We start from the raw sequence: 27079 nt of genomic DNA, 5'->3' as shown, positions 1-27079 counted from the left end.
AGCTCTACAGGAAATACTTACACCTATTCTCCACATTGACCATCACAACGGACCACCAGCCTAGTAAACAATGATGAAAAAAATAAAACTAAGCAATGGACCTTTGCAAAATAAGATGAATAGAACACTGTACTTTTCAAATCTATTGATAAATGTTAGTGGCTTGAATTCCCCCTGAAGAAACACAAGTTGCCTGATTGGATAATAAATCACAAGCTATCCATGTGCTGCCTCAAAAAAACACACCTAACCTGGAAAGGAAAAACAAGATTCAGGGTAAAGAATGGGCAAACAGTATTTCAGGGAAAGGTAAACCAAAAGAAAGGAGGGGTTACAATTTTATTTTAAGATGCAAGTGGATTTAAAGCAAGTAAATTTAAGAAAGAAAAAGATGTTCAATTCATACTGGTCAAGGGATAAGTACATGAAGAGAATATTTCAATTCTAAATATTTATGCAACCAAATTAAATGCTCCCAGATTTATGAAACAGACCTTGATTCATCTGAACCATATGATATCTCATAACACCATAATATCTAGGGACTTAACACCCCTCTAATGGAACTAGGAAGATCATTTAAACATAAACTAAACAAAGATACAAGTGACTTAATTGCAACACTAAAATGAATGGGCTTGATAGACATATACAGGACACACCATCCCAAAGCTAAGGAATATATGTTTTTCTCATCAGCCCAAGAAATATACTCCAAAATAGATCATATCCTAGGATACAAATCCAACCTCAACAAAATTAAAAGAATCAAAATTGTATTTTGTGTCTTCTTAGACCACAAGGCAATAATTTAACAAAAATTCTAACAAATTTTTCATTCCCAAACAAAGGCATGAAAATTAAACAATCATATACTGGATGAAAGCTGGGACAAGGAAGAAATAAAGGTGGAAAGTATTAAATTCCTCAAATGGAACAATAATGAAGCTACAAGATACCAAAACTTGTGGGATATTGCAACAGCAGTCCTAAGAGGGTAATATATCACAATAGATGCCTATATTGAAAAATAGAAAGAAGCACATCAACACTTTAATGAATCATCTCAAGGAAATGGAAAAGGAAGAGCAATCAAAATTCCAAACCCAGTAGAAGATAAAAAATAACCAAAATTAAATCAGAAATAAATGAAATGGAAAACAAAAAATCATTTAGAGAATCAATGAAATAAAAATTCGGTTCTTCAAAAAGATAAATAAAATTGATAAACCTTTGGCCAATTAACTACAAACAGGAAAGGAAAATCTCTAATAACCTCAGCCAGAAATGAAACAGGGGAAATAACCACAGATACCACTGACATACCAGAGATTATCTCTGACTACTACATGAAACTCTATGCACAGAAATTTGACAATGTGGAAAAAATGGACCAATACCTGGAATCATACCATTTCCCAAGCCTTAACGAGGAAGATATAGATCTCTTAAACAGACCAATATCAAGAACTGAGATCAATAGCTGGATTCATCTCTTGGTTCTCTATACAGTATTGGGACCTGATCAAACTAAGAAGCTTCTGCATAGCCAAGAACACAGTAAGTAAAGCAAGCAAACAGCCCTCAGAATGGGAGAAGATATTTGCAGGTTATGTATCCAACAAAGGTTTAATAACCAGAATCCACAGAGAACTCAAATGTATAAGCCAAAAAAGAACAAATGATCCCATCGCAGGCTGGGCAAGGGATCTGAGGAGAAACTTCTCTGAAGAAGACAGGCGCGCGGCCTACAGACACATGAAAAAATTCTCATCATCTTTAAGCATCAGAGAAATGCAAATCAAAACTACTTTGAGATATCATCTAACTCCAGTGAAACTAGCCTATATCACAAAATCCCAAGACCAGAGATGTTGGCATGGATGTGGAGAAAAGGGAACATCCCCACACTGCTCGTGGGAATGCAAATTAATACATTCCTTTTGGAAAGATATATGGAGAACACTTAGAGATCTAAAAATAGACCTGCCATTCAATCCTATAATTCCCCTATTAGGCATATACCCAGAAGACCAAAAATCACATCATAACAAAGATATTTATACCAGAATCCTTATTGCAGCCCTATTCATAATTGCTAAATCATGGGAAAAGCCCAAGTGCCCATCCATCCACGAATGGATTAATAAATTGTGGTATATGTACACCATGGAATATTTTGCAGCCTTAAAGAAAGATGGAGACTTTACCTCCTTCATGTTTACGTGGATGGAGCTGAAACATACTCTTCTTAGTAAAGTATCTCAAGAATGGAAGCAAAAGTATCCAATGTACTCAGCCCTACTATGAAACTAATTTATGGCTTTCACATGAAAGCTATAACCCAGTTACAACCTAAGAATAGTGGGAAGGGGGAAAAGGAGGGGAGGGAAGGGGGAGGGGGGCAGAGGGAGGAGAATTGGTGGGATTACACCTGCGGTGCATTTTACAAGGGCATATGTGAAACTTAGTAAATGTGGAATGTAAATGTCTTGGCACAATAACTCAGAGAAATGCCAGGAAGGCTATGCTAATCAGTGTGATGAAAATGTGTCTAACAGTCTATGAAACTAGTGTATGGTGCCCCATGACCACATTAATGTACACAGCTATGATTTAATAAAAAAGAAAATAAAAAAATAAAAAATAAAAAGAACTGAGATCAAAGAAACAGTAAAAAATCTTCCAACAAAAAAGCCTGGGAACAGATGGCTTCACATCAGAGTTATATCAAACATTCAAAGATGAGCTTGTACCTATACTGCACAACCTATTCCAAAATGTTGAGAAGGAAGGAAGCTTCCCTAACATGTCCTATGAAGCAAACATCGCTGTAATTCCAAAAACAGGAAAGGACCCAGCTAAAAAGGAGAAATACAAGCCAATTTCACTAATATTGATGCAAAATATTGATGCAAAATACTCAATAAAATATTATCCAATATATTACAGCTACACATTAAAAAATGATGCATTATAATCAAATGGGCTTTATTCCAGAATGCAAGGATGGTATAATATATGCAAACCCATAAATCTAATACATCATACCAATAGAAGCAGAAACAAAGATCGTGTGATTATCTCAATATATGCAGAAAAAGCATTTGATAAAATTCAACATCCTTTTCTAACAAGAACACTGAAGAATACATTGTAGGTGGCACATTTCTTAAAATGATTTAAGCCATCTATGACACACCCACAGCTAATATCACACTGAATGGAGTAAAACTGAAAGCTTTTCCACTTAGAACTGGAATCCAACAAGAATATCCATTATTGCCACTATTACTCAACATAGTTCTGGAAGTTCTAGCCAATGCAACTGGGCTAGGGAAGGATATAAAATGGGGGCAGAAGAGGTAAAACTCTTGTTCTTTGCTGATGACATGACCTTATACTTAGATAACCCCAGAGACTCAACCACAAGCCTCCTGGAAATGATCAAAAAATATTGTAACATCTCAGGATATAAAATCAATGTCTGCAAATCAGTACCTTTGTATATGCCAATAGCAGCTAAGTTAAGAAGCTAATCAAAGATTCAGTTACCTTCACAGTAGCTTCAAAGAAAATGAAATACCTAGGAATATATCTAACAAAAGAGGTGAAGGAACTCTACAAAGCGAATTATTAAACCCTGAGGAAAGAAACGGCAGAAGACGTTACGAAATGGAAGAACATATCATGCTCCTGGATGGGAAGAATCAACATTGTTAAAATGTCTATACTACAAAGGAATCTACAGATTCAATGCAAACTCCATTAAAATAACAACACCATGCTTTGAAGAACTGGAAAACATTGTTCTTTATTTGGTATGAAACCAGAAAAAAAAAAAAAAAAACCTGTATAGCAAAGACTATTCTTAGAAATAAAAAAAACGCACCAGAGGCATCATTCTACTAGACTTGAGGTTATATTACAAGTTCATAGTGATCAAACAGCATGGCATTGGTACAAAAATAGAGACAAGTACCTACAGAACTGAGTAGAAAACCAAGATATGAAGCCAGTCTCTGCCAGATAGACACCTGATCTTTGATAAACCCAACAAAAGCCTACACTATGGAAAAGAATCTCTATTCAATAAATGGTGCTTATCCATGTGGTGATCATGTGATTATCCAGTTCTGAATATCCATCAGACTGAAACTGGACCTGCGCCTTTCACCACTTACAAAAATTGACTCAAGATGGATAAAAGGTGGGAGGGCGCTGTGAGGGTGAGGGATGAGAAACGGCTCGCTGAGTACCCTGTAACTATCCAAGGAATAAGTTACTGAAGGCCCAGTCTTACCACCATAGAGTCTGTCTGTGTAACAAAACTGCCCTGTACCCCTCAATCTATTGAAACATTTTAAAAATGTTGTACATAGCAAATACATACATCATCTATTGTGAAAATTTAATCACAAAGCAAGTGTCACAAAATATGACGGGCCATTTCTGGAGCTCCTTTCATTCCCTTTGGTATATATTTTCAGTCTATATGGTCTTAATAGTTTTCCTGTATAATAATTATTGATGTCTGAGTCATTCTCCATGTTTTTTGCTTCCTAAGAATATCTTGTCAACTTTTTGTTCATAACCTTTAAAGATAACTTTGAGAGCTGGGTGGGTATAAATTTACACACACACAAGTGAATGCTGTGCAGGAGCAAAAGCAAAGCAATACCGGACTTCGGCTTTTGATTGGAATTTCATTGAATCTATTGATCCAATTGTGAAAATGAAACCATTATACTATCAGATTTTTCAAGCTGTTAATGATGTATAATCCATTCATCTGTTTGATCTTTTTATTCAAACATTTCTTTGAATAACAACTTTTGTATTTATTTGTAAAAATGCTACTTTTACTAGATTTATTCCTAGGTATGTGATGTTTCTCAATGCTGCTGTGACACTTTAAAAACTTAATTTTCAGTTTCAACTGCTGTGTGTATAGAAATTTAATTAATATTTTTATTTTGTCTATTGACTATCATTCCAGGATATATTTACATTTGTTAAACCTACTATAATATATGTAGAATCTCATGACTTTTGTATACACAGTATCACGTTATTTGAATAAAGTCATGCATTGATTAATAGCAAGAATACATTCTTAGAAATGTACCCTTAGGTGATGTTGTTGTGTAAACATCGTTTACATTGCACCAACCAAGATGGAATAGCTCTCTGCACACCGAAGCTATATGGTATAATCTATTGCTTCTAGGCTGCAAACCTTTATAGCACATTACTGGATTGAATGCTGTAGGCAATTGCTCCACAATAGTATTTGTGTACCTAAACATATCTGAACATAGAAAATGTATAGTAAAATTATACTATTTTATTCTGATGGGACCATTGTTATATTCCATCATTGAAAAAAATGTCTTCATATAGTTCATGACTATAAATGTAATGTTCTCTTTAATGCTTTAGATTTATTTGTTAACAACAGGACAGAAAAAATATTCCAATGTATGGAATGTTACTGGGTCATCATCATTTTTATTTCTTATGTATCCAGTGAGAAATTTTGCTTTCATAAAGCAAAATGCAAAGCTTAATCTATTACTCTAGCAAAAGTAAAAGCTATTATATCCAATGTTTTATGTTCCCTTTTCTGATAAAAGGATATGCTTAAGATTAGAATCATAAAATAATAACAATATTAGTGTTCAATGGCTGATAAACATTTTTAGACATTGCACTAAGCATGCAGCAGTTCATTTAAATCTTGACTGTGATCCTAATTAATAAAGCCAATAATCTGCACCTTGAGATACTAAATTTGAGACATGCTTATGGTGTATCATTTAGAGATACTGCTATAATAAATAGAAGCCAGATTTAATGATTAATCAAGTTGGTAATTCACTCATTGCTCATGTTAAAGTCATGGATTATTATTTCTCAGAGGATCAACTCCTATAGGTTATTTAGCACCACAAGTTTCTTTTTCAGGAAAGAAACTGTTCGTGTTGTATCCCAGGGCCTTGTGTTGTTGTAAGGAAGGTGTTGGCAGAGTTAAAAAGACAGGGAAGGGAATGTTGCCCTTTAAAGATCTTGTAACCATACATGATAACACCTCTTCATTTCAGTTGATTGATAAAAACTAGTTTCACGGCCATATTTAATAACTAAAGGGAGGAATGGTAAGTACAGCATAGCAAGCCTGTCCATTGTTACCCACACCTTACCAGGGAAGGACAAAACGGACTGGAGAGAAGGGCTCACGGTGTGACACACGCGTGTAGATTCTGGATACTGCCCAGTATCCAGTAGCTAGAATGTATCCAGCTGCGGACAGGAATTCATTTATTCCCCATTTCCTGTACTTCACTCTGAGTGATACAAATGGATTTTAAAAATAGCTAAGAAATCATACATGAATATCATTTCTCACATTTATTCTTCTTTCTTCTCTTAAATTTCCAGAGTATTAGGGAAGTACAATTGTCTTGGCTACGTGAATTACTTTCCTAGTTTATGTCAAAATTCTAAGTGTGCGTTGTGGCCATCAGGTGAGCATGCACTCCTCCTCTCCTACTGTCTCCCCCTGCAGTGTGCGTTATGCCCAAAAGGTGAACATAAACCCCTCCTCACCTCCTGACTCCCCCCTGCAGTGTGTGTTGCGCCCATAAGGTGAGCATGCACCCCTCTTCTCCTCCTGTCTCCCCCCTGCAGTGTGCGTTGTGCCCTTCAGGTGGACACGGACCCCTCCTCTCCTCTTGTCTCCCCCCTGCTTGATTTCTGTTGCGTTTTCTGTGCACTTGAGTGCTGCTCAATTAATTCCTCCTCAGGTATTTCTTTTTATTTTTTTGAATATAAAATGTATGTTATTTTGTAGTCTAGTGATTTGAAATTTGAAGTTCTGACACCTGGGCTGAAGTTTAACTTTTCTTGGAAAATCCATTTTGAAGGGCAACATAGTTATTTTGAATTAAAATTATTGTAAGAGATTTTACTGTATACTATGGACCAAAACCTGAAAACATATTGGAGGCCTTCCAAAGCCATGGATTTACATAATATAATTTGTGTAAAAATTAAAAATCACTCATATTTATTAAATTAAATGTTTTAGGATTTCATGTAGATAATTTTTAGTAGATTACATTTTTTTTCAAGTTAAAGCTTTTAAATTTATTTTGCCAAGCATCTGTTGTATGAAGAATAACAGTTACAGTTTGCTCCTATTAGCAATTAATACTATTCTCTAAAAATGTGACTTCTTCAGGCCACTTCCTAATGACAAGTTGACAAAATATGTTTTATATATTTGAAATATTAAATGTGCAAACTTTTTGCTTGAATTTCACGTGTACCCAGAGCTGCCAGCAGACTGCCATCAGACTTAGCTACTATTATCTTGTAAATCCTTCAAACCTATTCTTTCAGTGAAAATGTCTTCCCCTCACCTGGAAAGTCATGGTCCATAGCTTAACCATATCTACTCAGGTGCACTTCTCTTTGAAGCCTTCTATTAACCACCTGGATTAAAGGGACCCATTCTTAATGTTTTAATAGTTATGATTATAGCAAGAAATTTTTTTATTAATTTTTATCCATACCTATTCCTGGGGTATATATGATATTTTGATACATGCAAACAAAGTGTAGTGATCAAGTCAGGGACCTGGGGTTTCTATCACCTCTAACATTTATTATTTGTTCATGTTAGGAATATTCCAAATCTTTATTGTAGCTATTTTTAAATATATCATAAATTAGTGTTAACTATAATCACCTTACTGTTATCAAACAACAGATCTCATTCCTTCTATCTACCTAAATTTGTGTACTCCCTGACCATCCCCGTTGTCATCCCTCCATCCCCTCCCGTCCATACTTCTTAGCCTCTGCTAACTGCTATTCTACTCCCTACCTCTAAGAGATCATCATTTTTCACTCTCACATATAATAACATGTACTTGTGTTTTTGTGCCTGGATTATTTCCCTTAGCATAATGTCCTCTGGTTCCATCCATCTCCTGCAAATGACAGGACTGAATTCGTTTTTATAGCTTAATAATATCCAATTGTGTGTGTGTGTGTATACAGATTAATATGAGGGTGCATATATATGTATATACACACACACACTAATACCCGATTTTGTGTATATGTATATATGCACATATATATATGTACCCTCATATTAATCTGAAATAAAAAAAGAAAATGCGATATAATATGAGGGTACAATTGATGAGGTTACACTGTTTGCATTTGTTGGTAAGGCCCACGTTGTAGTTGAGCCCTTCATCCAGGAGGTGCGCCATGTACACTTACGCTGTGCCCATTAGGTGGGAGCTTGTCGATCCCTCTCCCTTCTCCTCTCTCTCCCCGTGCCCACACTCTTGAGTGTAATTGTGTTGGTCTCTCACGTAGGCATTTTGCATCTTTTGTATTTATCTGGATGCAGTTGAAGAACTTCTCCTTAGTAAACCATCACAAGAACGGAAAAGCAAGTGTCCAATGCGTCCAATATTGATATGAAACTAGTAGATGAATACACACACAGATTGTCTTTATCCATTCCTCATTGATAAAGCATCTTCTAGACACATTGTAAGCAACTTCGCCAAAGTTAATTTGAAGGAGAAGTCCTGCAAGCAGCCAGAAATAAGAAAATCATAACTTACAAGGGGAAGAATATTAGAATGACTGCAGGTCTTTCTGCTGAAACTTTTCAAGCCAGAAGAGGATGGTCATTGACCTTCAATCTCCTAAAACAAACAACTTTCAGCCCAGCATCCTGTATCCAGCTAAACTGAGCTTCATTTATGATGGAGAACTTTTCATTCATTTAAATATTTAATTCAGGGCGGCGCCTGTGGCTTAGCAGGTAGGGCGTCGGTCCCATATGCCGGAGGTCGCGGGTTCAAACCCAGCCCTGGCCAAAAAAATAAATATTTAATTCATTTAATATGTTTGACAACTTAAAAAGTAAATAAAATTTAACTAGTTCTGAGTGGATGGTCTTCTTTAAAGTCCGATATACCTGGCCTCACCCCTTCGTTCTGAATCCATCATTCTGGTTATTAAGCATTTACTTTAATTTCTATATTTATACCCTCAAAAATTAATTATTTACTCTTTTCTATATTTCTCTTTTTTTGTCATCCTACTTTGCTGTATTTTCCTCACTATACTATTTTTCACTGCACAGGTTTGCTGGTAGGTATTGAATGCGTACTTTTACCTTCTATGTTCCACTGTGGACAGAACTTAAACATTTCTTCTTGTGGATCACCTCAAATCAGTGTCTGTTCTCTGAGAAATTTTAAAGTTAGTATGCACTTCTAATATCCAGAAGTTAATCATGTTCCCATAAAAATGGAAAATCACTTGAGATATCCATGACCTTTTAATTAACACAGTTTTAAGGACATTTTAATGAAACAGATAATGTGCTAACAGGACGTGTACAGACAATAAAATAATTGTATTTCAGTAATTCAGATATAGTAATTGTTTCAGAAAAGAATGAGCTATGTTTAAAACTCATTTATATTTTGTTAAAGATAACTGTGTTATGTATGAGGGAAGTGGGATGATGAGGCCAGGTGATAAACGTGAGGAAAAAACAAATGACTTGTAATCAGCGAGAATCATCTGTGTGATAAACTTACTTTTTTTATTATAGCCACAAACACATCTTGCCAGAATTATACTGATTGTGCTGATGTTTGCACAATTCCTCTCTGAACCGTCTTTGTTGTGTTTTTACTACAATGTATAAGTTTCTTCCTCTATTATTGGTAGTATATTCACTCTTTTTCTGATAGGGGCAAAAAAATATTCCAAGACTTTTCATCTTGCTTCCGCTCAGTGTCTAGCACTATTTCCTGGCTGTTTTCATCATATTCAGGCCATTTCCCCTATTTCTATCAAAGGCCCTGGTAAGAATCATGCAGTACTTAGTACTCACCATGTTTTCTATCTACTAAAATGCATCCTGTGCTAGAATTATCTTCTGATAGCATCTCAGACCTGGATCTGTACTACTCATGGTTCCCTACAACTGCAGCCCCACTCAGAGCCAAGGAGTCCACAGTGTCAAGAGGACACGCAGACCCTAAGCTGATCCCACCAGACACTTTCTCAACTTTGCAGTCTGAGCTCACCTCCAGCATCTTCTCCCTTCTCCTCCTTAGCTCCGTCTTCCCTGGTATGGGAACCCTACACAGCATCCAAATACTAGCTATCTGTGGGAGCTTGGGGGGGTGGGGATGTCCACAAACACGTGTGGGACTCCTGGGATGCCGGAAAGCTTTCTTGTCTCTCCATTTTTTTCGTTCTGCTATGGCTATTTTATTTCAGATACGCTGTTTAACTTGTATAGTCATTATCTACATAGTTTTTTATTTCACTCGTGTTAATTTAAGATCCTGCAGGTCATAGATGACATTTGACCTATGTAAACTCCTCCACTTATGACACCCTTTCCCCATCGTGCATATAGTACGTTATGAATATCATACTAGATTGCTTATAAGAGATTTCCATAAGCAATGCTGAATAGATCGATGTATAAATTATTTACATGGTATTTGCTTTCCCAAGTATATCCTGTTTCATCTTATTTTTATAATGGACTTACCTTTAGAAAATGGGGATTTACTGTAGGCTTGATTTAGTAGATATAAAACTACTATGAATGGTTCCCTTTTCAAAGAAATTCAATGGAAGTATGAGAAATCTAAAAGCTCTGCTTTCAAATTTTGCAAATTATTTTATGTGTATTCCTACCACCTTTCTTATTTCTAGTACATCATAGAACCATAAATTAAATTTAACTATAGGTTTCAAACTATAGTTCACCTCACAGATGAACCAATTAGTATAACTGATTGACTTGAACCAAAATTATCTGCATTTCACACACCCAAAATTACCAGTTGTCAAAGTATTCCAGGGTTAATTAAAATATCATTGATATGAAGTTTATGGAGCAGTCATGAATGTCTTAAAGAGCTGGTTTTTTTAAATAGCATTTTCTTACTAGTGAGTCACAAACTAGAATATTTCTCAGCAATGTGGGTGGTTGTGCCTGATATAAGTTCAGGGTAGAATTTCTGTAAGCTCACGTAAGAATCGTTGGAAATGTTTTTTCTTTCAATAAATTTATTAGGAGCAAGATTTAGTCATTATGATTTTGGACTTGCAAATCAATCTTATAATAAATTATGTTTTATTTTAGCTTTAGTGTGATATTTGCTATTTATATTTAGCTTAAACTGCCTCATCGAAGCCACATAAAATGAGAAAAAAACAATGTTTCAGAGATATTTATAATTAAGATGGAAGAGTACTTTAACAATCTAATAGAAAATTTAAAATAATTACTGTGCTGAGACTATGAAAACACACAGCCTGCCATGATATTACCCATGTACTTCACTTACAGTAACAGTTTAACCTCAGGATGGTTTTGTACATAGAATGGCAAAATGCAAGCTACATGGATAATTAAGTATTCAATAAATGCTAGTTGTCAATACCTATTTTATTGTCATATCATTACTATCATTTCATCTGTCTGGTTTTCATCTTTTGCACTAGTTACATCATGGCGCTTATTACTCTCTAAAGTTATTTTCTGTACTAAACTTCTATTGAGCAATCCATGATCTATATAAATGTTGGCTTCTTACCTTTGGACGAGACAATGACCAGTAAATCTCTGGATCTTTTGCTGATTGGCAGCAGGGGCAATTTTTCCTCCTATTTATGCTTCTCCTACATCCCAATGATAACATTTTATATCTTATAGTTGCATACATGAAATTTAAATTTATGAAATCCTATTGGTTAGCGTTTGGTCAGGAAATAACATTTAGTTTAGACGACCGTGTTTTATTTATTATTTTCTAATTACACTATACCATGCCACTCTTGCATGTTTAAGATCAAACAATAGTGAATCTGGGGGAGGAGGACGGCTGTCTGCTTCATTTTGACCTATGATGATGATATTCTGTAAAACTTGTATTTATTCAGTAGGTATTCCAAATGTTGTTACTCCTACAATCCCGGGAGTGATACATGGGTCACTGTGAAAGTTTTGAGACAGTCTGTGTTATGGTCCATAATTTCCCTTCCAAGAAACATAGTTGACGGCCACCCTCTTGGTTCACCCAGGCAGGTTTCAACTTGCTTGCCTTGAAGCCCGGTATTGTAAGAGGGCTTACAGAACAGGCCAAACATTCTCTTTACAGGGAAATTTTTTCCACTCTCCTTCTCCATCCATATAGAGTCAAAACACTAGTGAGGAGGGAAAAAAAAAAAAAAAAAGAAAAATTCCTTGGTGTCACTGAGGGGAAATCAGCGATAGGAATAGAACATTTTCTATCTCCTCAACCTATTTGGGAGAGAAGCAGGATTCTTCTTCATCAAGCAGAGTAGAGGAGCTAATAGTTAGAGCTGTGTCCTTGGTGCCATAGATACTAGAGGCCTTGGCTGGAGGAAAAACTGGCCTCTTGTTAGTGGGTCATTGAGTCTCAGAGTCACCCATATCTTCCATAAGGGAGGTGTTTGGGTAAGTTGACAAGCGTTGCTGCATTTAGTGTTCAGTGATTTTTTTTTTCTTTTTTTTTTTAAGTTCAAAGTTTGAAAGTTGTGTAGCTTGAGGGAGAAGCCTGAAGCAGAGGAGCAGGGAGGATCTGGGTTTCCATGACTGGAGGAAGACGATGAAGGCAGACCGGAACAGGAGTGGCCTGTGGCTTCTGTGAGGCATCTCACGTGGCTGGCTGCCCAGGGCCTGCTGCCTCAGAAGCAGTCATGCAGTCCCCAGACACACTCTGTAATGCTCCACTGCTGCAGCCAAATCGAGACAGGGATGCTCCTCTGCAAAGAGGTCTTCACAGAAACATGGTACAGAAGCACAGCTGAGGGGCCTCCTCCAAGTTCATGAACCTTGTGGCCCAAAACCATTAACAGGAGATAAAACCAAGCAGGCCAGTTTTAAAAGTGGGTGTGTCTTTCCAAACCACAAGGAGAAGTGAAGTTCACTGTCTTTTCTGTTGCTCTTCTTCACCTCCATGTCTCAATCCCAGAACAGACAAATCTTCAATGGAGAAAGACTGTATCTCAGAATCAGGTCATGATACTCTCATGCTTCCTGTCTAAGGTCAGGGATAGGAGGAAGAGGGATGAAAGGGCAGCTGATGTGGTCTTTCTACTCCCACTACATTATGATAAGAAACCAGCTTGGGCTACACCCAAGGGGAAGGGTTACGTGGGATTAATCAGCCATACAGTTAAAAATAACATTTTCTAAGAGAAAATTAAATAATGTTGAAACAGAACTATTGTGGACATTTAACAAGAAAGAGTGACTAGTACCAGTGAGATAACCCACAGATATTTTTGTAGACAACAAGAGAGAAAACCTAGCAATCGTTCTTAAAAGCAATGATTGAAGGAAAACATTTCACCCTAGCTTTGCATAGTGGCAGTATCATAGCCAATGAGGTTTATCCGAGGTGCAATTATTGCTCATTGAAAACTTTTCCCAATAACCCACCATGACGACTTGAATATAGTCGGCATTGGCAATTTTTGATAGTCTCTACAGAGACTGAAAATAAAAAGATATTAGCAACCTAGTTATTTGAGACCTCACATATAAATCTCACATATACATACGCACTCATTTTTCCACCACCTTGAATGCTAAGTTTTCCTAATAATTTCCCTTTGTTTTCTTCCTTTCTGTCATGCAGTAGAGAGAGTATGATTCAAAAGAGTGGTCGTTAGCCTTTAAAAGGATATATGGAGTTATAAGAAATTGAGTGATTTCCTACAATATTAATGTAAAATGTATCTTAATGAAAAATGCCCTGTGTTCTAAATTTATAAAAATGATGGTTGGCCCAGAAAGGTGATGTTCATCTCTGGTTGTAAGAAAATATTTCCTTCAGATAATCCACCTTAAGGGAATGAAGAATCCATATATAACAAAAAGTAGGTAACTACAAAGTCTTTACAAGTAGGTTAGGTGATTCTCCATGTGTCCAGGTTACACAACATGAAAAGAAAAGTATGCTTAGATTTTAGACAATTTTTTTTTTTTTTTTTTGTAGTTTTTGGCCGGGGCTGGGTTTGAACCTGCCACCTCTGGCATATGGGGCCGGCGCCCTAAGCCTTTGAGTCACAGGTGCCACCCAGATTTTAGATAATTTTTAATTGTCAAAATACATAGGCCATGGTGACAGCTTTCACTTTGAAAAGCACGATTATTTTCTTGTCATGTTCTATACATCTCTCCCTTTCTTCCCCTTTAATCTCAGACGTCTCTTTTTCCTCCATCCTCACAGCCTTGGTTTTCTGTAGACTTCTTTCCCTGAACTTTTAATTATTAGGTTCATATCTTATAATGATCTACTACTAACGATCCAAGACTATGGAAATTCTCTACTGTCCTTGTTCCAAGGAAATCTCAATGTCTATACCAGCAAGTTGACATAAATCTGAAAACTTAAAAGATGTGAAATTAAAACAACTGACAATTTTGAAGTTTGGGCCTTGCCAACTTTAATCATTCCTTTATTACGTTTGATTTACTCTATGATATCGTATGATTTTACCTATCAATGACCTATGAATTTTAAATATGTGGAGAAGATATTTTAAATATGTTGAGATCATCTTCATTTGTTTTAAATACCTACCACATTAATCTATCATTTTATCTCTTGTTTTTTGCTTGCTAGACTTGACTTCATTAAAAAGAAAATTTATCCTTAAATATTTATGAACAAACTAGCAGGGTTTACCTAGATCAACTATTGCTCAACACAGCTAAAGACAGCCTTCAAGAAGTCTTAGGCTATAAAATAACATGGAAAACCAAAGCATTAACTCTATAGGGGGTTTGAGTTGCCTCCCTCTGGATAAGCCTGAGGCTAATGGTATTCAAGAGTATTCAAAATTCTCAATTCCTTTGGAAATATCTGGAGGCATTTAGATACCCAGACAATGGTTCTGAGGTTGAAGCCAAATAGCTGTATGCTTCAAAAATTCTAAAATTGTGCCTCAAATAGCACAGCAGTGGGGGAAAAATAGGAAAAAGAAAGAAATCAATAAAACCTTATTCAAACATAATTTGCTGGGTGTAGTTAAGTAAGCATTTTTTTCGCTGGATCGGTTTCAGTAATTACCTTTTAATGGTGGTTCTGTTCCAAAACTAAAGATCAGTCTTCCCAAGGTATAACTTCTCATGCCAGTTTCTGGACTGGTGACTGTTCTGTTCACAAATTAACTGAGATTATTGCCAAACCTGGCTGAATGGAAGTATCATGTGGCTGTGATTTTATCAGTCTCTGCTTTCCCTTGTTCTGTTCAGAAATAGCTACTAAATCTGTGCTACCTCAGCCAAAGCATCCGCAAGCCAGTCAAAATAAGTGCTCAAGAGTTTTTTTTTTTTTTTGTTGATTTCGTTTTGTTTTGTTTTTCCCTATCTTCTTGGCTGGTTGCTTTGAAAACGAGTGAAGATTTCCTATTCATCCACTTATCAATTTAAATAATATTAGTGGAGCCCCCACGAGGTGCTAAGTACTTATTCATTATAGCTCACTCAGTAAACAGAAGCCACACCAGTGATTTGAACAGGGGAAGTTTAATAAAAAGAATTACTAACCTTAACAGGAGGTTGAAGTGATAATGAATTTACTAGTAAAGAATAAAAAGAGATCTAAAGAACAAAGAAGCAGCAGCTATAAAGAGCATCCACTAAACGAGGGCTTAACGTGATGGCCTGAGACAGAGCTCTCTCTGTAAGCAGGTGATCCAGACGCTGTCGGAGAAAGGCAGGGCCAGGCAAGACTCTGAAAGGCAGGGATGTCAGGGTGGGATACATCAGGGGAACTTCATGGAAGTTCACGCTTCAGTTTATCGTGGCAAATGGTTCAGTGGGCGGTATCTCCCAGAGTCAATCGAGAGAGCTGTTTGTGGACGCTGATAGCCAGTGAGCGCTGGTGGCTGCTGTGTACTACGGAGCCAGGGAGAAGTCCACACTTCAGAAGCCTGGTAATAGAACAGCCTCTCACACTAGCAGCCTTGTACTGGTTTCCTATCTCATTCTTCTGCACTGCTTCATGATTTTCTAAAGTATGTTAAGCCAGGCAATATTTTTGTAGAAATCCTATGTCTGGGTCTGGACTTAGGGAGAGAATTGTTATGCAAGACATTAGGTGATTAGAAGCCCTGAAGACAAAGATAGATTTTATTTTATGTTAACACAATGTCCAGTAGTGATAAAGTTGATGTGTGAGTGAAGTTCTTATGACAATAAGAGGAAGTCTGTATTAGTCTCCTATCCTGCCGCAGTTCATTATCACAGATCAGGTGGCCCAAAGCAAGGCAAATTTGTTATGTCACAATCCTAACGCTTAGAAAACAAATATTGAGCTTATGGAGCTAAAACCAAAATGCCAGCGGAGCTTTATTCCTTTCATATGCTCTAGAGCAAAATAAGCTTCCAGCGTCTAGTAGTGGCTGCCTGTGCTCCTTGGCTTGTGGCCCCTTCATCCTTCGTATTCAAAGCCGGTGGCAAATCATCTTCCTTCTTTCAGACTATCTTTAATTTTGCCATGATTGGAAGACTCCTGAAGCCCTCACCAGAAGCAGGTACTGGGGCCGTGCTTCTTGAACAGCCTCTAGAGCCACAAGCCAAATACACTTATTTATTTATTTATTTATTTTGCAGTTTTTGGCTGGGGCTGGGTTTGAGCCTGCCACCTCCGGCATATGGGGCTGGCGCCCTACCCCTTTGAGCCACAGGCGCAGCCAGAAATACACTTATTTTGTTCATAAATTACTGAGGCTCATTTATTCCTTTACAGCAGTGTAACACAAAGACACTAGTATAGCAAATTATTTTTCTATATTGATGTACCCTGCTTCATTCACTGTTGAGCTTTTTTTTCATTCTAATAATTTTGGGGGGGTAATTTCCTGGGATGTTCTACATACAAACATGCAAGATCCTGTCATCTGTGAGTAAACAGCTTTCTTTCTTTTTTTTACGTTTTTTGCATGATTTTTTCTGGCTAAAATCTCTAGTACAGTGTCAAATATAAGTGGCCAAAGGAGATATCCTCATCTTGCTCTCAATGGGGACAGGGGATTTAAGTTTTTCATTTTTAAATATAATGTTAAATGCAGTTTCTTAAATAGATGGTGTTTTTTATCAGTTGAGGAAACTTCTCTATTCCTAGCATGTTAAGAATTTTAAAATTTTTTCTCTTTTTTATTTTTTGATGCAGGTGTACATAGTTTGGGAATACATGTTATAATTTAATACATTCACATAATTTTTAAGATCAAATGAGTGTACTTGGGAAACATTCGAATTATTTTCTTTTAGCTATTTTGGAACGTACAATAGATTGTTTTAATATTGAATGTGCCTAGTGTTACTTCTATTGAGATCATCAGACATTTTTCACTTTGTTCTATTAAGAAGCTGTGTTACATAAATTTATTTTGGAATATTAAAGTAAACCTTTTGTATTGGGCTTCAGCCTAATTACTTTTGATGTATTATTATTTTTTAATGTTCCTGGATTTGTATTGCTAGATTTTTGCTTTTTAATTTCTGTGTCTATAATTAGGAGGATTTTAGTTCTTTGGTTGTTTTCCTGTGGTCTTCTGTCATGCAGTATCTCTGGCTGGCTCTACTATAAGGATAACATAGACTTTGTAGAATGTGTTTGGAAGTTCTCTCTCCTTTATTTTTCTGAAAGAACTTGTGAAAGATCAATATTAATACATTTAGGCATTGTTTTAGACTTCACCAGTGATGCTGATACAGGGCGGGTGCCCCCTGGCTTGGTCAGTGCCAGGCACCAGGGGGGAACTGCCTCACCTTCTGCAGCTCCACTCTGGGGGTGTTGGTGCAGCAGACGTGGGGACCACAGAGCTGCAGAACCAAGTGCAGCAGAGAGGGCCGGGGGGGGGGGGTCTCTAATTAGTTGGGGGAGACAGCGCCTCATGCCACCCCAGGATCACCCTTGGGCCTAGAACTGGCTACATTATTCGTCTGTGAACATTTCACAGGCCTAAAGGTGGTACAGGGTTCCCCCATTAAGGGCTGAACAGAGAGCCCCATTTCCTAGACCTGTGCAATCTCATGTAAATTCCTAGGACTGGGCTGTTTCCTGTAAGTTCCTAGGCCTGGACAATTTCATGTAAGTTTCCCAAGCCTGCACAATTTCAGGAATGGACTATATCAGTTAACACACACATTGGTCTTACCCCAAGGGAAGAGATTGTACCCATTCATTAAAGCACACCTTCTTCTTACCCCAAGGGAAGAGACTGTATCCACTCATTTGTTACCAAGTCCTGGTTGAAAGTAACTGCAAAGGACTTATGCCCCAATATATTCCACTCCTCAGAGAATCCAGGAAGAGAGATTTTCTGACTTGGGTCTTTGCCTCTGCCAGGAGCTCTGGTGCTTTTTCTATATAATAAATCCTATCTTACCACTGATCTGTGGTCTCTGGGTTTATTCTTCCAATTCCGGGAGACCAAGGACCTTCTGAAAACTTTTCAACTTTGTTTCCTGTTTATCTATAGATAACTTCTGTTGTAGACGCACAAGTTTAACTGTGGTTTCTAAAACAGTATTAGATGTCAACAGTGTGATTATGACGTTTATTTATATGAAAGTCAAATATTTAGTGAATTTACCATGTCTTAATTTAATCTTTGTATACCTTCCCTTTTTAAGTGCTCAGATGAGTAATATATTGCAAAGAAAATGAAGTGATGTAATTAACCTGTAAAAAAAGAAAAGAAAGAAACAAAATTCCGGTTAACAATACTTTCATATTTGACCTTTATGTATGATATATTTTTACAGAAACATTTTTAGTGTGATTATAAATAGATATGAAATTTTATTAAACTATCTTTCTACTATCTTTAGTCACTTGTTTTTCCTTTTATTCTTTAATAACTTGAAAAAATTAAAGAATTTTTTGAATGTTAAAAATGATGAAATCATAGTGAGAGTATTATTTTTCATAATATAGTATAGTTTCTATATATAAATTGATTCAATTTGCTAATATTTTCTTAATAATTCTTGATGGGACATGGAATAAGGGCTATGCTGTACAAATTTTCTTCTCTTTTTTAGAGAGATTTTTGTGTGATATTTGTGTATTTTCTCTTCCTTGTATATATAACAAAATCCACCAACAAATTCATCTATATATAGTGAGTTTTTTATTCAGTGTTTGATTATAATTTCAATTTCTTTCATGGTTGTGAGCTATATTTATTTCATTTTTTTTTTCTTATTTCAGGATTAGTCTTTCAAAAATTTTCTATTTTTTTAACTTATTCAGTTAATTGCTGTAACATTGACTATATTATCGTCTTTTAATCCCATCTGTTACCTAGAATGTATCTTTTTGTTTTCATTTAATTTATTATATTGGAAATGCATGTTTTCTTGAGCAATCTTACAAGAGGCTTATCATTTTCAAGAATTGTACCAAATGGCAAATTTTAATTTAATGAACATTTACACATATATTTCTCTATTTTCCATTAAACTTATTTTTGCTCTTTTATTTATTTATTTATTTCTTCTACTAACACCAGAAATACACATTTCACCACTCTTCAGCTTTGTAAAAATTTATGTCATTAATATTGCACTTTGCTTTTCTTTCTAATACAAACTTCTTAAAGGTAAATGTACCATTAAGATCTCATTTTATGGACATGCACCAACTTTGAAATTTCCTTACAATTACTCTTTGTTTCAGAAATTGGTCAGAATTGTTCTTCATTCCCTAAAGGTTTGTGTGCATATATTGTATAACACTCCACTTTTACATATGGAAGAAGTCCAGAAATAAATTGCTTTCATTGTATTGTAACTTGCATACACAGTGTAACGAAATATATAATATCTTACAAAAGAAATAATTCTGTATTAAAATTGTAATATTCAAGTTACATTTGACTTCTACACTATTCAACAGGTACAAGATACAATATGTTATTGGTATATATTGGTACAATTTTAATAGAGTTTTTTTCTTAATATGTGTATACAGTTGTTGGCACCGTGTGTGTGTGTGTGTGTGTGTGTGTACAATGTTTTTCCCTTTTGATTTTTAGGGTTAATAGGATACTATTTCGAACTACCTTTCAAAACAAGGACAATCCACTGGAAAATGCTGTGGAGCTGACATCATACTTACAGTGAATCAAGCCCTCTAATAAATGAAACACTTTATTCATTCACAGATCAGATCCCTCTGCTTCTTTGAATGTGTGTAACATTTTAAATAGGCATTCAGGTTATATCTAATTTCAGTTATTGTTTCAATAAGTCAAAATAAAGAGGCTCTTGAGAGATCGAATAATAGCTATAGGTAGATAAAAAGAAATAAATAATTCTTTATATTTTAAAATTAAATTGTTTATCTCCAGATGACTTTCCCTTTAGGATATTTCAAGTAAGAGATAATAGTTTTGTAGCATCCTTTAATAGCAGCAGAAATAAACAACTTTGCACAATCTGTTTGTCTCACTAGGAGAGTTATTGTGTCATTATTAGCACCACTAGGGGAAACAAATTTTATGCTGGTGAATAGGATGGCAATCTGAATCACCTGCTCCATTTTGCAAAGTTACATTCCAACAGACAAGTTACATAATAACATGGAGATTCTGTCTCTGTGAATAATGCGCTGCTTTACAAAGCTCCAGATGATAAATAAATACAGTTAAGTACTATCAGCAATAAATTATTATATTTATATAATTAAACTCTACTATACATAATAAATTATATGGCTTGCAACACATTCCATTTTGGTCTTGACTCACTAGCTCTATCACTGCATATAAACAGGTTTAACATTTATCACTTAATATGCAGCTTTGTTTTGCCTTTTTTTTTTTTTCTATCTTGAAGTTCAAATTCAAAATGACTGTCATAGGCGAAGAACTGGAATAGGAAGCAAATATTATGTTTAATCTCCTGGTCTTCTTTTACTGTCCATTTTCTGAGATGATTACTTAACATGTTTTTTCTCTTTTTTTTTTTTTTTTTGTTGTTGTTGTTTTTGGCCGGGGCTGGGTTTGAACCTGTCACCTCTGGCATATGGGACCGGCGCCCTACTCCTTGAGCCACAGGCGCCGCCCTGTTTTTTGTCTCTTGAAACATTCAATCCATCACATTTTTCTAGTTTATGCTATATAAAACGTCGCCTTTCCTCAATTTTCTTTCCTAACTCCTCACCCTACAGAACTCTGTGTATATTTTAATGCACGAGAGTTCTGACTGAAGACATTTCCTTCTCTATGCTTACTTCTGGGTGATCTTATCTACTGATTTGGATTTAAGTTACATGCAAGTACAGATACTTCAAAATTAATACTTTTCCCCAAACTTTCTCTATTATGCCTCTGTTTTGAAATATCTCTACTATGTCTTTACTTTAACATCTTATGAGCATCTCAAATTCACCGCATCAAAACTTGTCATCTCTGCTGAGTGCTTCAGATGATCAGTAAGAATCTACTCTTTTAATTTTGTCCAGCTAGAGTTCAACAAATACTTTCAGGTCCTGTCTGAGACTCAGAAATTCATTAGTTTGAACCTCTCTGGTTGACTGTTTTTTTGCAGTTTTTGGCCGGGGCTGGGCTCGAACGTGCCACCTCCAGCATATGAGGCCGGCGCCCTACTCCTTTGAGCCACAGGCGCTGCCCTCTGGTTGACTTTTTGTTAATTATTTTTTGTAAATTCATTAATTTTCCTTCTCTGGTTGATTTTTTAAGTTCATTATTTTTGTAAAAATAAGTAATTCAAAATCAAGCTGTTGGAACTTTAAATTACTTTGAGCCTTAACAGAATACGACTTCGGAACCTGACATGTAGTGAGCTGCTGTAACCCAGGCAGCTGCAATATTTGTTCTGGGGATGATGGGTTAGCCTTTTCGTGAACTACATTGATTTGTAAAATGTTTTAAAAGAGTCAGAGAAGACCCCTTCCCCCCTCCTACTGTTGATCTTTATCATGAATTAATTTCCCACAGGTTTCTTGTTTCTTTTATACACAGACCTCAGGTCTCTCACTTTATGTAAGATGAAATGTTAAATACCATACGCTCTTCTAAAATGGACAGGAAAAGAAAAAAGCTAAAAAATAAGCAAACTCTTCTATCTGATAAACCAGCCACATATGAAAAATGTGGCAATCTTGTTAAATTACTTTGTTTTGTACCTTTATAATTAAGACCTTAACTTTTCCATTTTGGAGAATGGAACTCATTCCTCGGAGTCTGTGTTACCCAAATGACTTTTTATGGATTTGGGTGTGAATAAATTATTCTATTTTACATTTCTAAATATTATAGGGCTACTAACATTTTTGGTTACACAGATAACTTTCGTGATGGTGGAGTCATGGCTGTAAGTCTGCCTGTAACCCAGATACTGTTCACCGTTTCTGTTAGGGAGGTTTTCATGCAACACCTACTTTCTTCTCCCCCATTTGATTTCCATTAATTTTTATCCCTCTGTGCACATGTATGCTCCTCAGTTAGTTCCAATTTAATAGTGAGTACATGTGGAGTTTGAAAATGCATTCTACGGATACTTCACTTAGGGTAACAGTCTCCACATTCATATGAAGTTTTGCAAAAGGCATTAAGTCATCCTCTACAGCTGAGTAGTAGTCCATGGTATACCTATGCCACATTTTTGTTCATCTGTTTATGAAATGATGTCTATTTTGGTTGATTCCATAACTTTACAATTGTGAAATATGCTGCAATAAAGATTTGAGTACAGTTTTCATTTTTATAAAATGACATCTCTTCCTTTTGGGTAAAGGTCGAGTAGTAGAAGTGCGTTATCAAATGGCAGGTCTGCTTTTGATTCTTTGAGGACTCTCCATACTGTTTGCCGTAGAAGTTACACTTATTTGCAGTCCCACCAGCTGTGTGGTAGGGTGTCTTTCTCTCTGCATCCATGCCAGTGTCTCTGAATTTGGACTTCTTAATAGAAAGTCGTCCTAATAGAGGTGAAGTGCTGACTTGTTGTGGGTTTAATTTGCATCTCCTTAATGATGAGGAGTGTTGAAATTTTTCCATTTTTTTTTTTGTTGTTGGCTATTTGTCTATTTTGGGAAGCTTCCATTCACGTTTTTGCCCGCTTTTTGATGGGGTTGTTTGATATTTTTTCTGATTTGCTTAAGCTCATTGTAGATTCTGTTTGTCCTTCCTTTATCAGATGCATCGCTTCAGTATATCTCCTCGCATCCGGCAGGTTGTTTATTTGTTCTGTTGATTGTTTCCTTGGCAGTGAAGAAGCTTTTGGATTTAATCGGTTCCCATTTATTTATTTTTGTTGCTGTAATTGCCATTGTGAAATCATAGAGAAGCAGGGGGGGACTCTCCGTGTGGGGGAAACAAAACAGTGACAGGGCAGGCATTTTATAATATAGAAGCACACATGGGGGAAATTAGCAGGGTAGAGCCCAGGGCACTGTGCTCGCCCTTCAGGCACTGTGCCTGAGTGGGGAGAGGTGTTTCTTCTGCTTCCACAGCTGAGGGGTGTGAGCAGCACCACTGCACAAGACGACAGGTGTGATGGGGATCTGATAAGAATTGCTACAACAAAACCCAAACCTGTCAAAGAATATATAGTGGAAGAAAAATTAGTGATCTTGAAACTATATATGAAGCACATATATACAGGAAGATAATATATAAAACACATGAAATAGTGACTAAGTGACATGGGGGATAAAATTAAATGTTAGAACAAATATTCATGGTAGTTGAGATGTAACCAATTATAGTCAGCTATAATTAAAATTGTAATACTAAACAAATATTGATCATTTTTTACCTTGTATATTATGTCTTGTAGCTCGTGTATTTGTAGATGTCAAATGTGACTCAAGTATTACAATTTTAATACAATGTTTTCCTTTCTTAATGTGTATATACATTTTTGGCATCCTCTCTCCATATTGCATATATAATTTGTTCTGACTCTGCTATTTAAATTTAAGTTACATAAACATATTTCTATCATTTATCTTGTATATATTAACACCCAATAAATACTTCTCAGGTGAATTAATGTATATATATGCTCTTATTTTTGTGTTCTGTTATTTTTAAATTAAAAACAAACAGGTACACACAATATTATGTAGTCATAGTTTATTAATTGGTATAACTCCAGAAATTATGACCAAAAAAATCTATTCTATTGTTTTCTAATAATCTCATAGATGATAAGAAAATCTACAAAGATTCAGATGCCTCATAAGGCCTACTTTAGCAGTTGTGTCCCTAGATCATTCAAATTATTTATTCTCTGCTTGAATGAATGAATGAGTGAATGAATGAATGAGTGGATGAATGAATGAGTGAGCAAATGGAACAAGGCATTGCAACTATGTGAAGAGGGAAGAGTAGTTACCAGAGACTGGACAGTGCAAATAAGGAAACAATCTAATCAGTGTTCTTGGGAGTAAAATAAACTACCATTGGAGTTGGATATAGTTTAGAGAAAATTTACTAATTAACAAAACTATGATTACATAATTGAGCGTGTACATATTTAATCAAATATTACAAATTATGACAAAAAAGTACATATATACTCATCATATTGGTTGTATAGTTACTTAGAGTTTAGTATGCACACTCAGAAAAAAAAAATAGGAAACAAGGAATGTAATCCTTTTAATGGGGAGGCAGTCCTACTAAATGAACATACACTGGGAAGTGATCAGGAAACGCAAGTCACGCCCTTTCCGCAAGGCTGTCCCTTCGGATTTCTCCCAGGGGCTGTACACCCCCCACCCCCATGTTTCAAATGTAGTGCTCTAAGGTTATAATTTACCTACGAATTATTTCATATGTAATTTTGGAATATACACTTATATATAAATAAACATTTATATACGTGAACATATTAAAAAAGTAGAAAAGTGTTTATGCGAAGTGGATTTCAATGCATTTTATTGGTGAGTGAAAGATTTACAAGTGTGATTTTGATTATCCGTATTTCCCTTATTTATCTTCCTGGGATGTAAAATTTTTGTACATGTTATCTTTATGCTATAGAAAAGGTCATAAAGATAAATGTTACATAACAACCAATCTGGAAAATAAGTGGATTAAATGCACAAACACTTACTTCATGTTCACAGGTATGTGGATCAGTTGACCTTTGCCTGACTCCTCCAGGCTCCCCAGGGATCAGATACTCTAGTTTCCAGGGGGCTCAGCTCTACACATGTTCCCTGTCTCGTCTTGGATCTATAGGGCCCCAAGCCACCAACAACATTCTATCTGGGATGTGAAATCTTCATGACAAAAGAACAAACCATTTCATTCAGGCTCACACAAAGTCTCTGCTTGGATATGTTCACATGTCATATCCTCTAACATTTTTTGGTCAAAATGAGTCACGTAGCCAAATGCAATTTCACCAGGATGTTGAAATAAGCACTGTCAAAGAACAAGCTGAGAGAATGAATATTATAATACCACACTGTAAAAGTATGATCACATTGTCAAATAAAATTTGCTTGTGGAAAAATACCTAAGAAGTTCAGATAGGACTACGGGAAAGATCAGATTATGCATAACGAAAATATGGAAATGTTACATTTCAGAGATATTTGTATTGCATTTTACCCAAACTTAAGCTCTTTTGATTTTAGAATTTTAATGAAATATTAAAGTAGTTTTTATAACTTTTTGGATTGCTTTATTTTGTGACAAAGACTATTAAATAAGTTTGTTGTTAGAGATTTCAACACATACCATAATTTGGTCTGCTAATTAGCATTACAGAAACGGAAGCAATGAAGTACCATGGAATTGTTATTTATAGAGACTGTAAGCTTCTTGTTTATTGTATAACCATTCTTTGCAGAACAAAAAAACTCTATAGCTATATTTAATGAGATCCATAAATCACACCCAATGGACTATGACTGAGATTTCCGTCAATTTATGAGGCTCAGATGTGAACATAAGTATCTATTTTTTTTGTGACTAGTCTGGTATAGATTTAAATATTTATAGATGGAAAAAAAAACTTTAATTTTTAAAAACAGTACCAATAAAACATTGCGTGCCTCTTTATTCTGTTTGGTTGATAAATATTTCAGTAATAAATACTAATCAAAAGTAGGAAATTAAAATATGAGACAAGCAAGTATACTAACCTAGATAATTTGGCCAACAAAAAAGAATGAGGAAAGAGAGAGGGAAAGAGAACTTTTTCTTATATCAAATTAGTTAATTTTATCCAATTTATTATTATTAATTCAAATTTAAATTCTTCATTGTTTCAAATTCGTTTATGACCAAAAGGACTAATTTAGTCCTTCCACATTCATGGATACTAATACTGTGGGTGAATTTTTCCCCTCTGACCTCTGAAATAATCACCTGGATATCAGATATCTGTTGCCATTGATAAATACTCAATATAAGCCATGCTTTTGTGGTCAGCCACTAGGTTAGCTGGGGTTGGCTAAGATGTCCGAGAGGGACTATTCACTGACAGCTGATTGCTTCTCCAACAGGCTCCTTGAGTTTACTCAGGTGGCAATCAGAGTGTTTTGAGAGGTCAGGCTGAAGCCCAGTTTCAGAGGACTGGAAGATACACTGCACACTTCAAGGGGAAGTCCTGCAAAGGAAGGTGCACGGATACAACGACAATTGCAGTTGTTCTTTGAAAATCATTGAACCATCTCTCACTCATAAGGTCTCACAATAGATTTCATTTTAGAGACAAAATCTGAAGTATGAGAAAATCTGAGTCATGTAGAACTTCATTTTAAAATAACTAGGTAAAATAGAAAAGTTTGAAGTTTTAATTGAAGCAATAGTACTTGTTTGATATGTAAATATTAATCTCTGATTTCCTATGTTTGAAAGTCATTACTGCATCACTAGTTCTTAGGCAGTTCAATACCTAAATGCTTATATAACTTTAACTCAAGCAGCATGGCAACTAAATATTTGTCCACCCTCCAGATATTGTAAGACTACACAC

General features: G+C 35.7%; 1 non-coding gene across 1 annotated transcript; it reads left to right on the top strand.

The window, feature by feature from the left end:
- The first annotated feature begins 13451 nt into the window (after positions 1 to 13451).
- LOC128589281 (U4 spliceosomal RNA) lies at positions 13452 to 13591 on the top strand. Its single transcript, XR_008380883.1, has one exon. It is a non-coding gene; the product is annotated as a U4 spliceosomal RNA (small nuclear RNA).
- Positions 13592 to 27079: the final 13488 nt, after the last annotated feature.

The sequence above is a fragment of the Nycticebus coucang genome, chromosome 6 (assembly GCF_027406575.1).
Source record: "Nycticebus coucang isolate mNycCou1 chromosome 6, mNycCou1.pri, whole genome shotgun sequence".
In the NCBI taxonomy this organism is placed as follows: Eukaryota; Metazoa; Chordata; class Mammalia; order Primates; family Lorisidae; genus Nycticebus; species Nycticebus coucang.
Note: the sequence above shows the minus strand (reverse complement) of the source record. Positions and strands in the feature narration are given on the sequence as shown.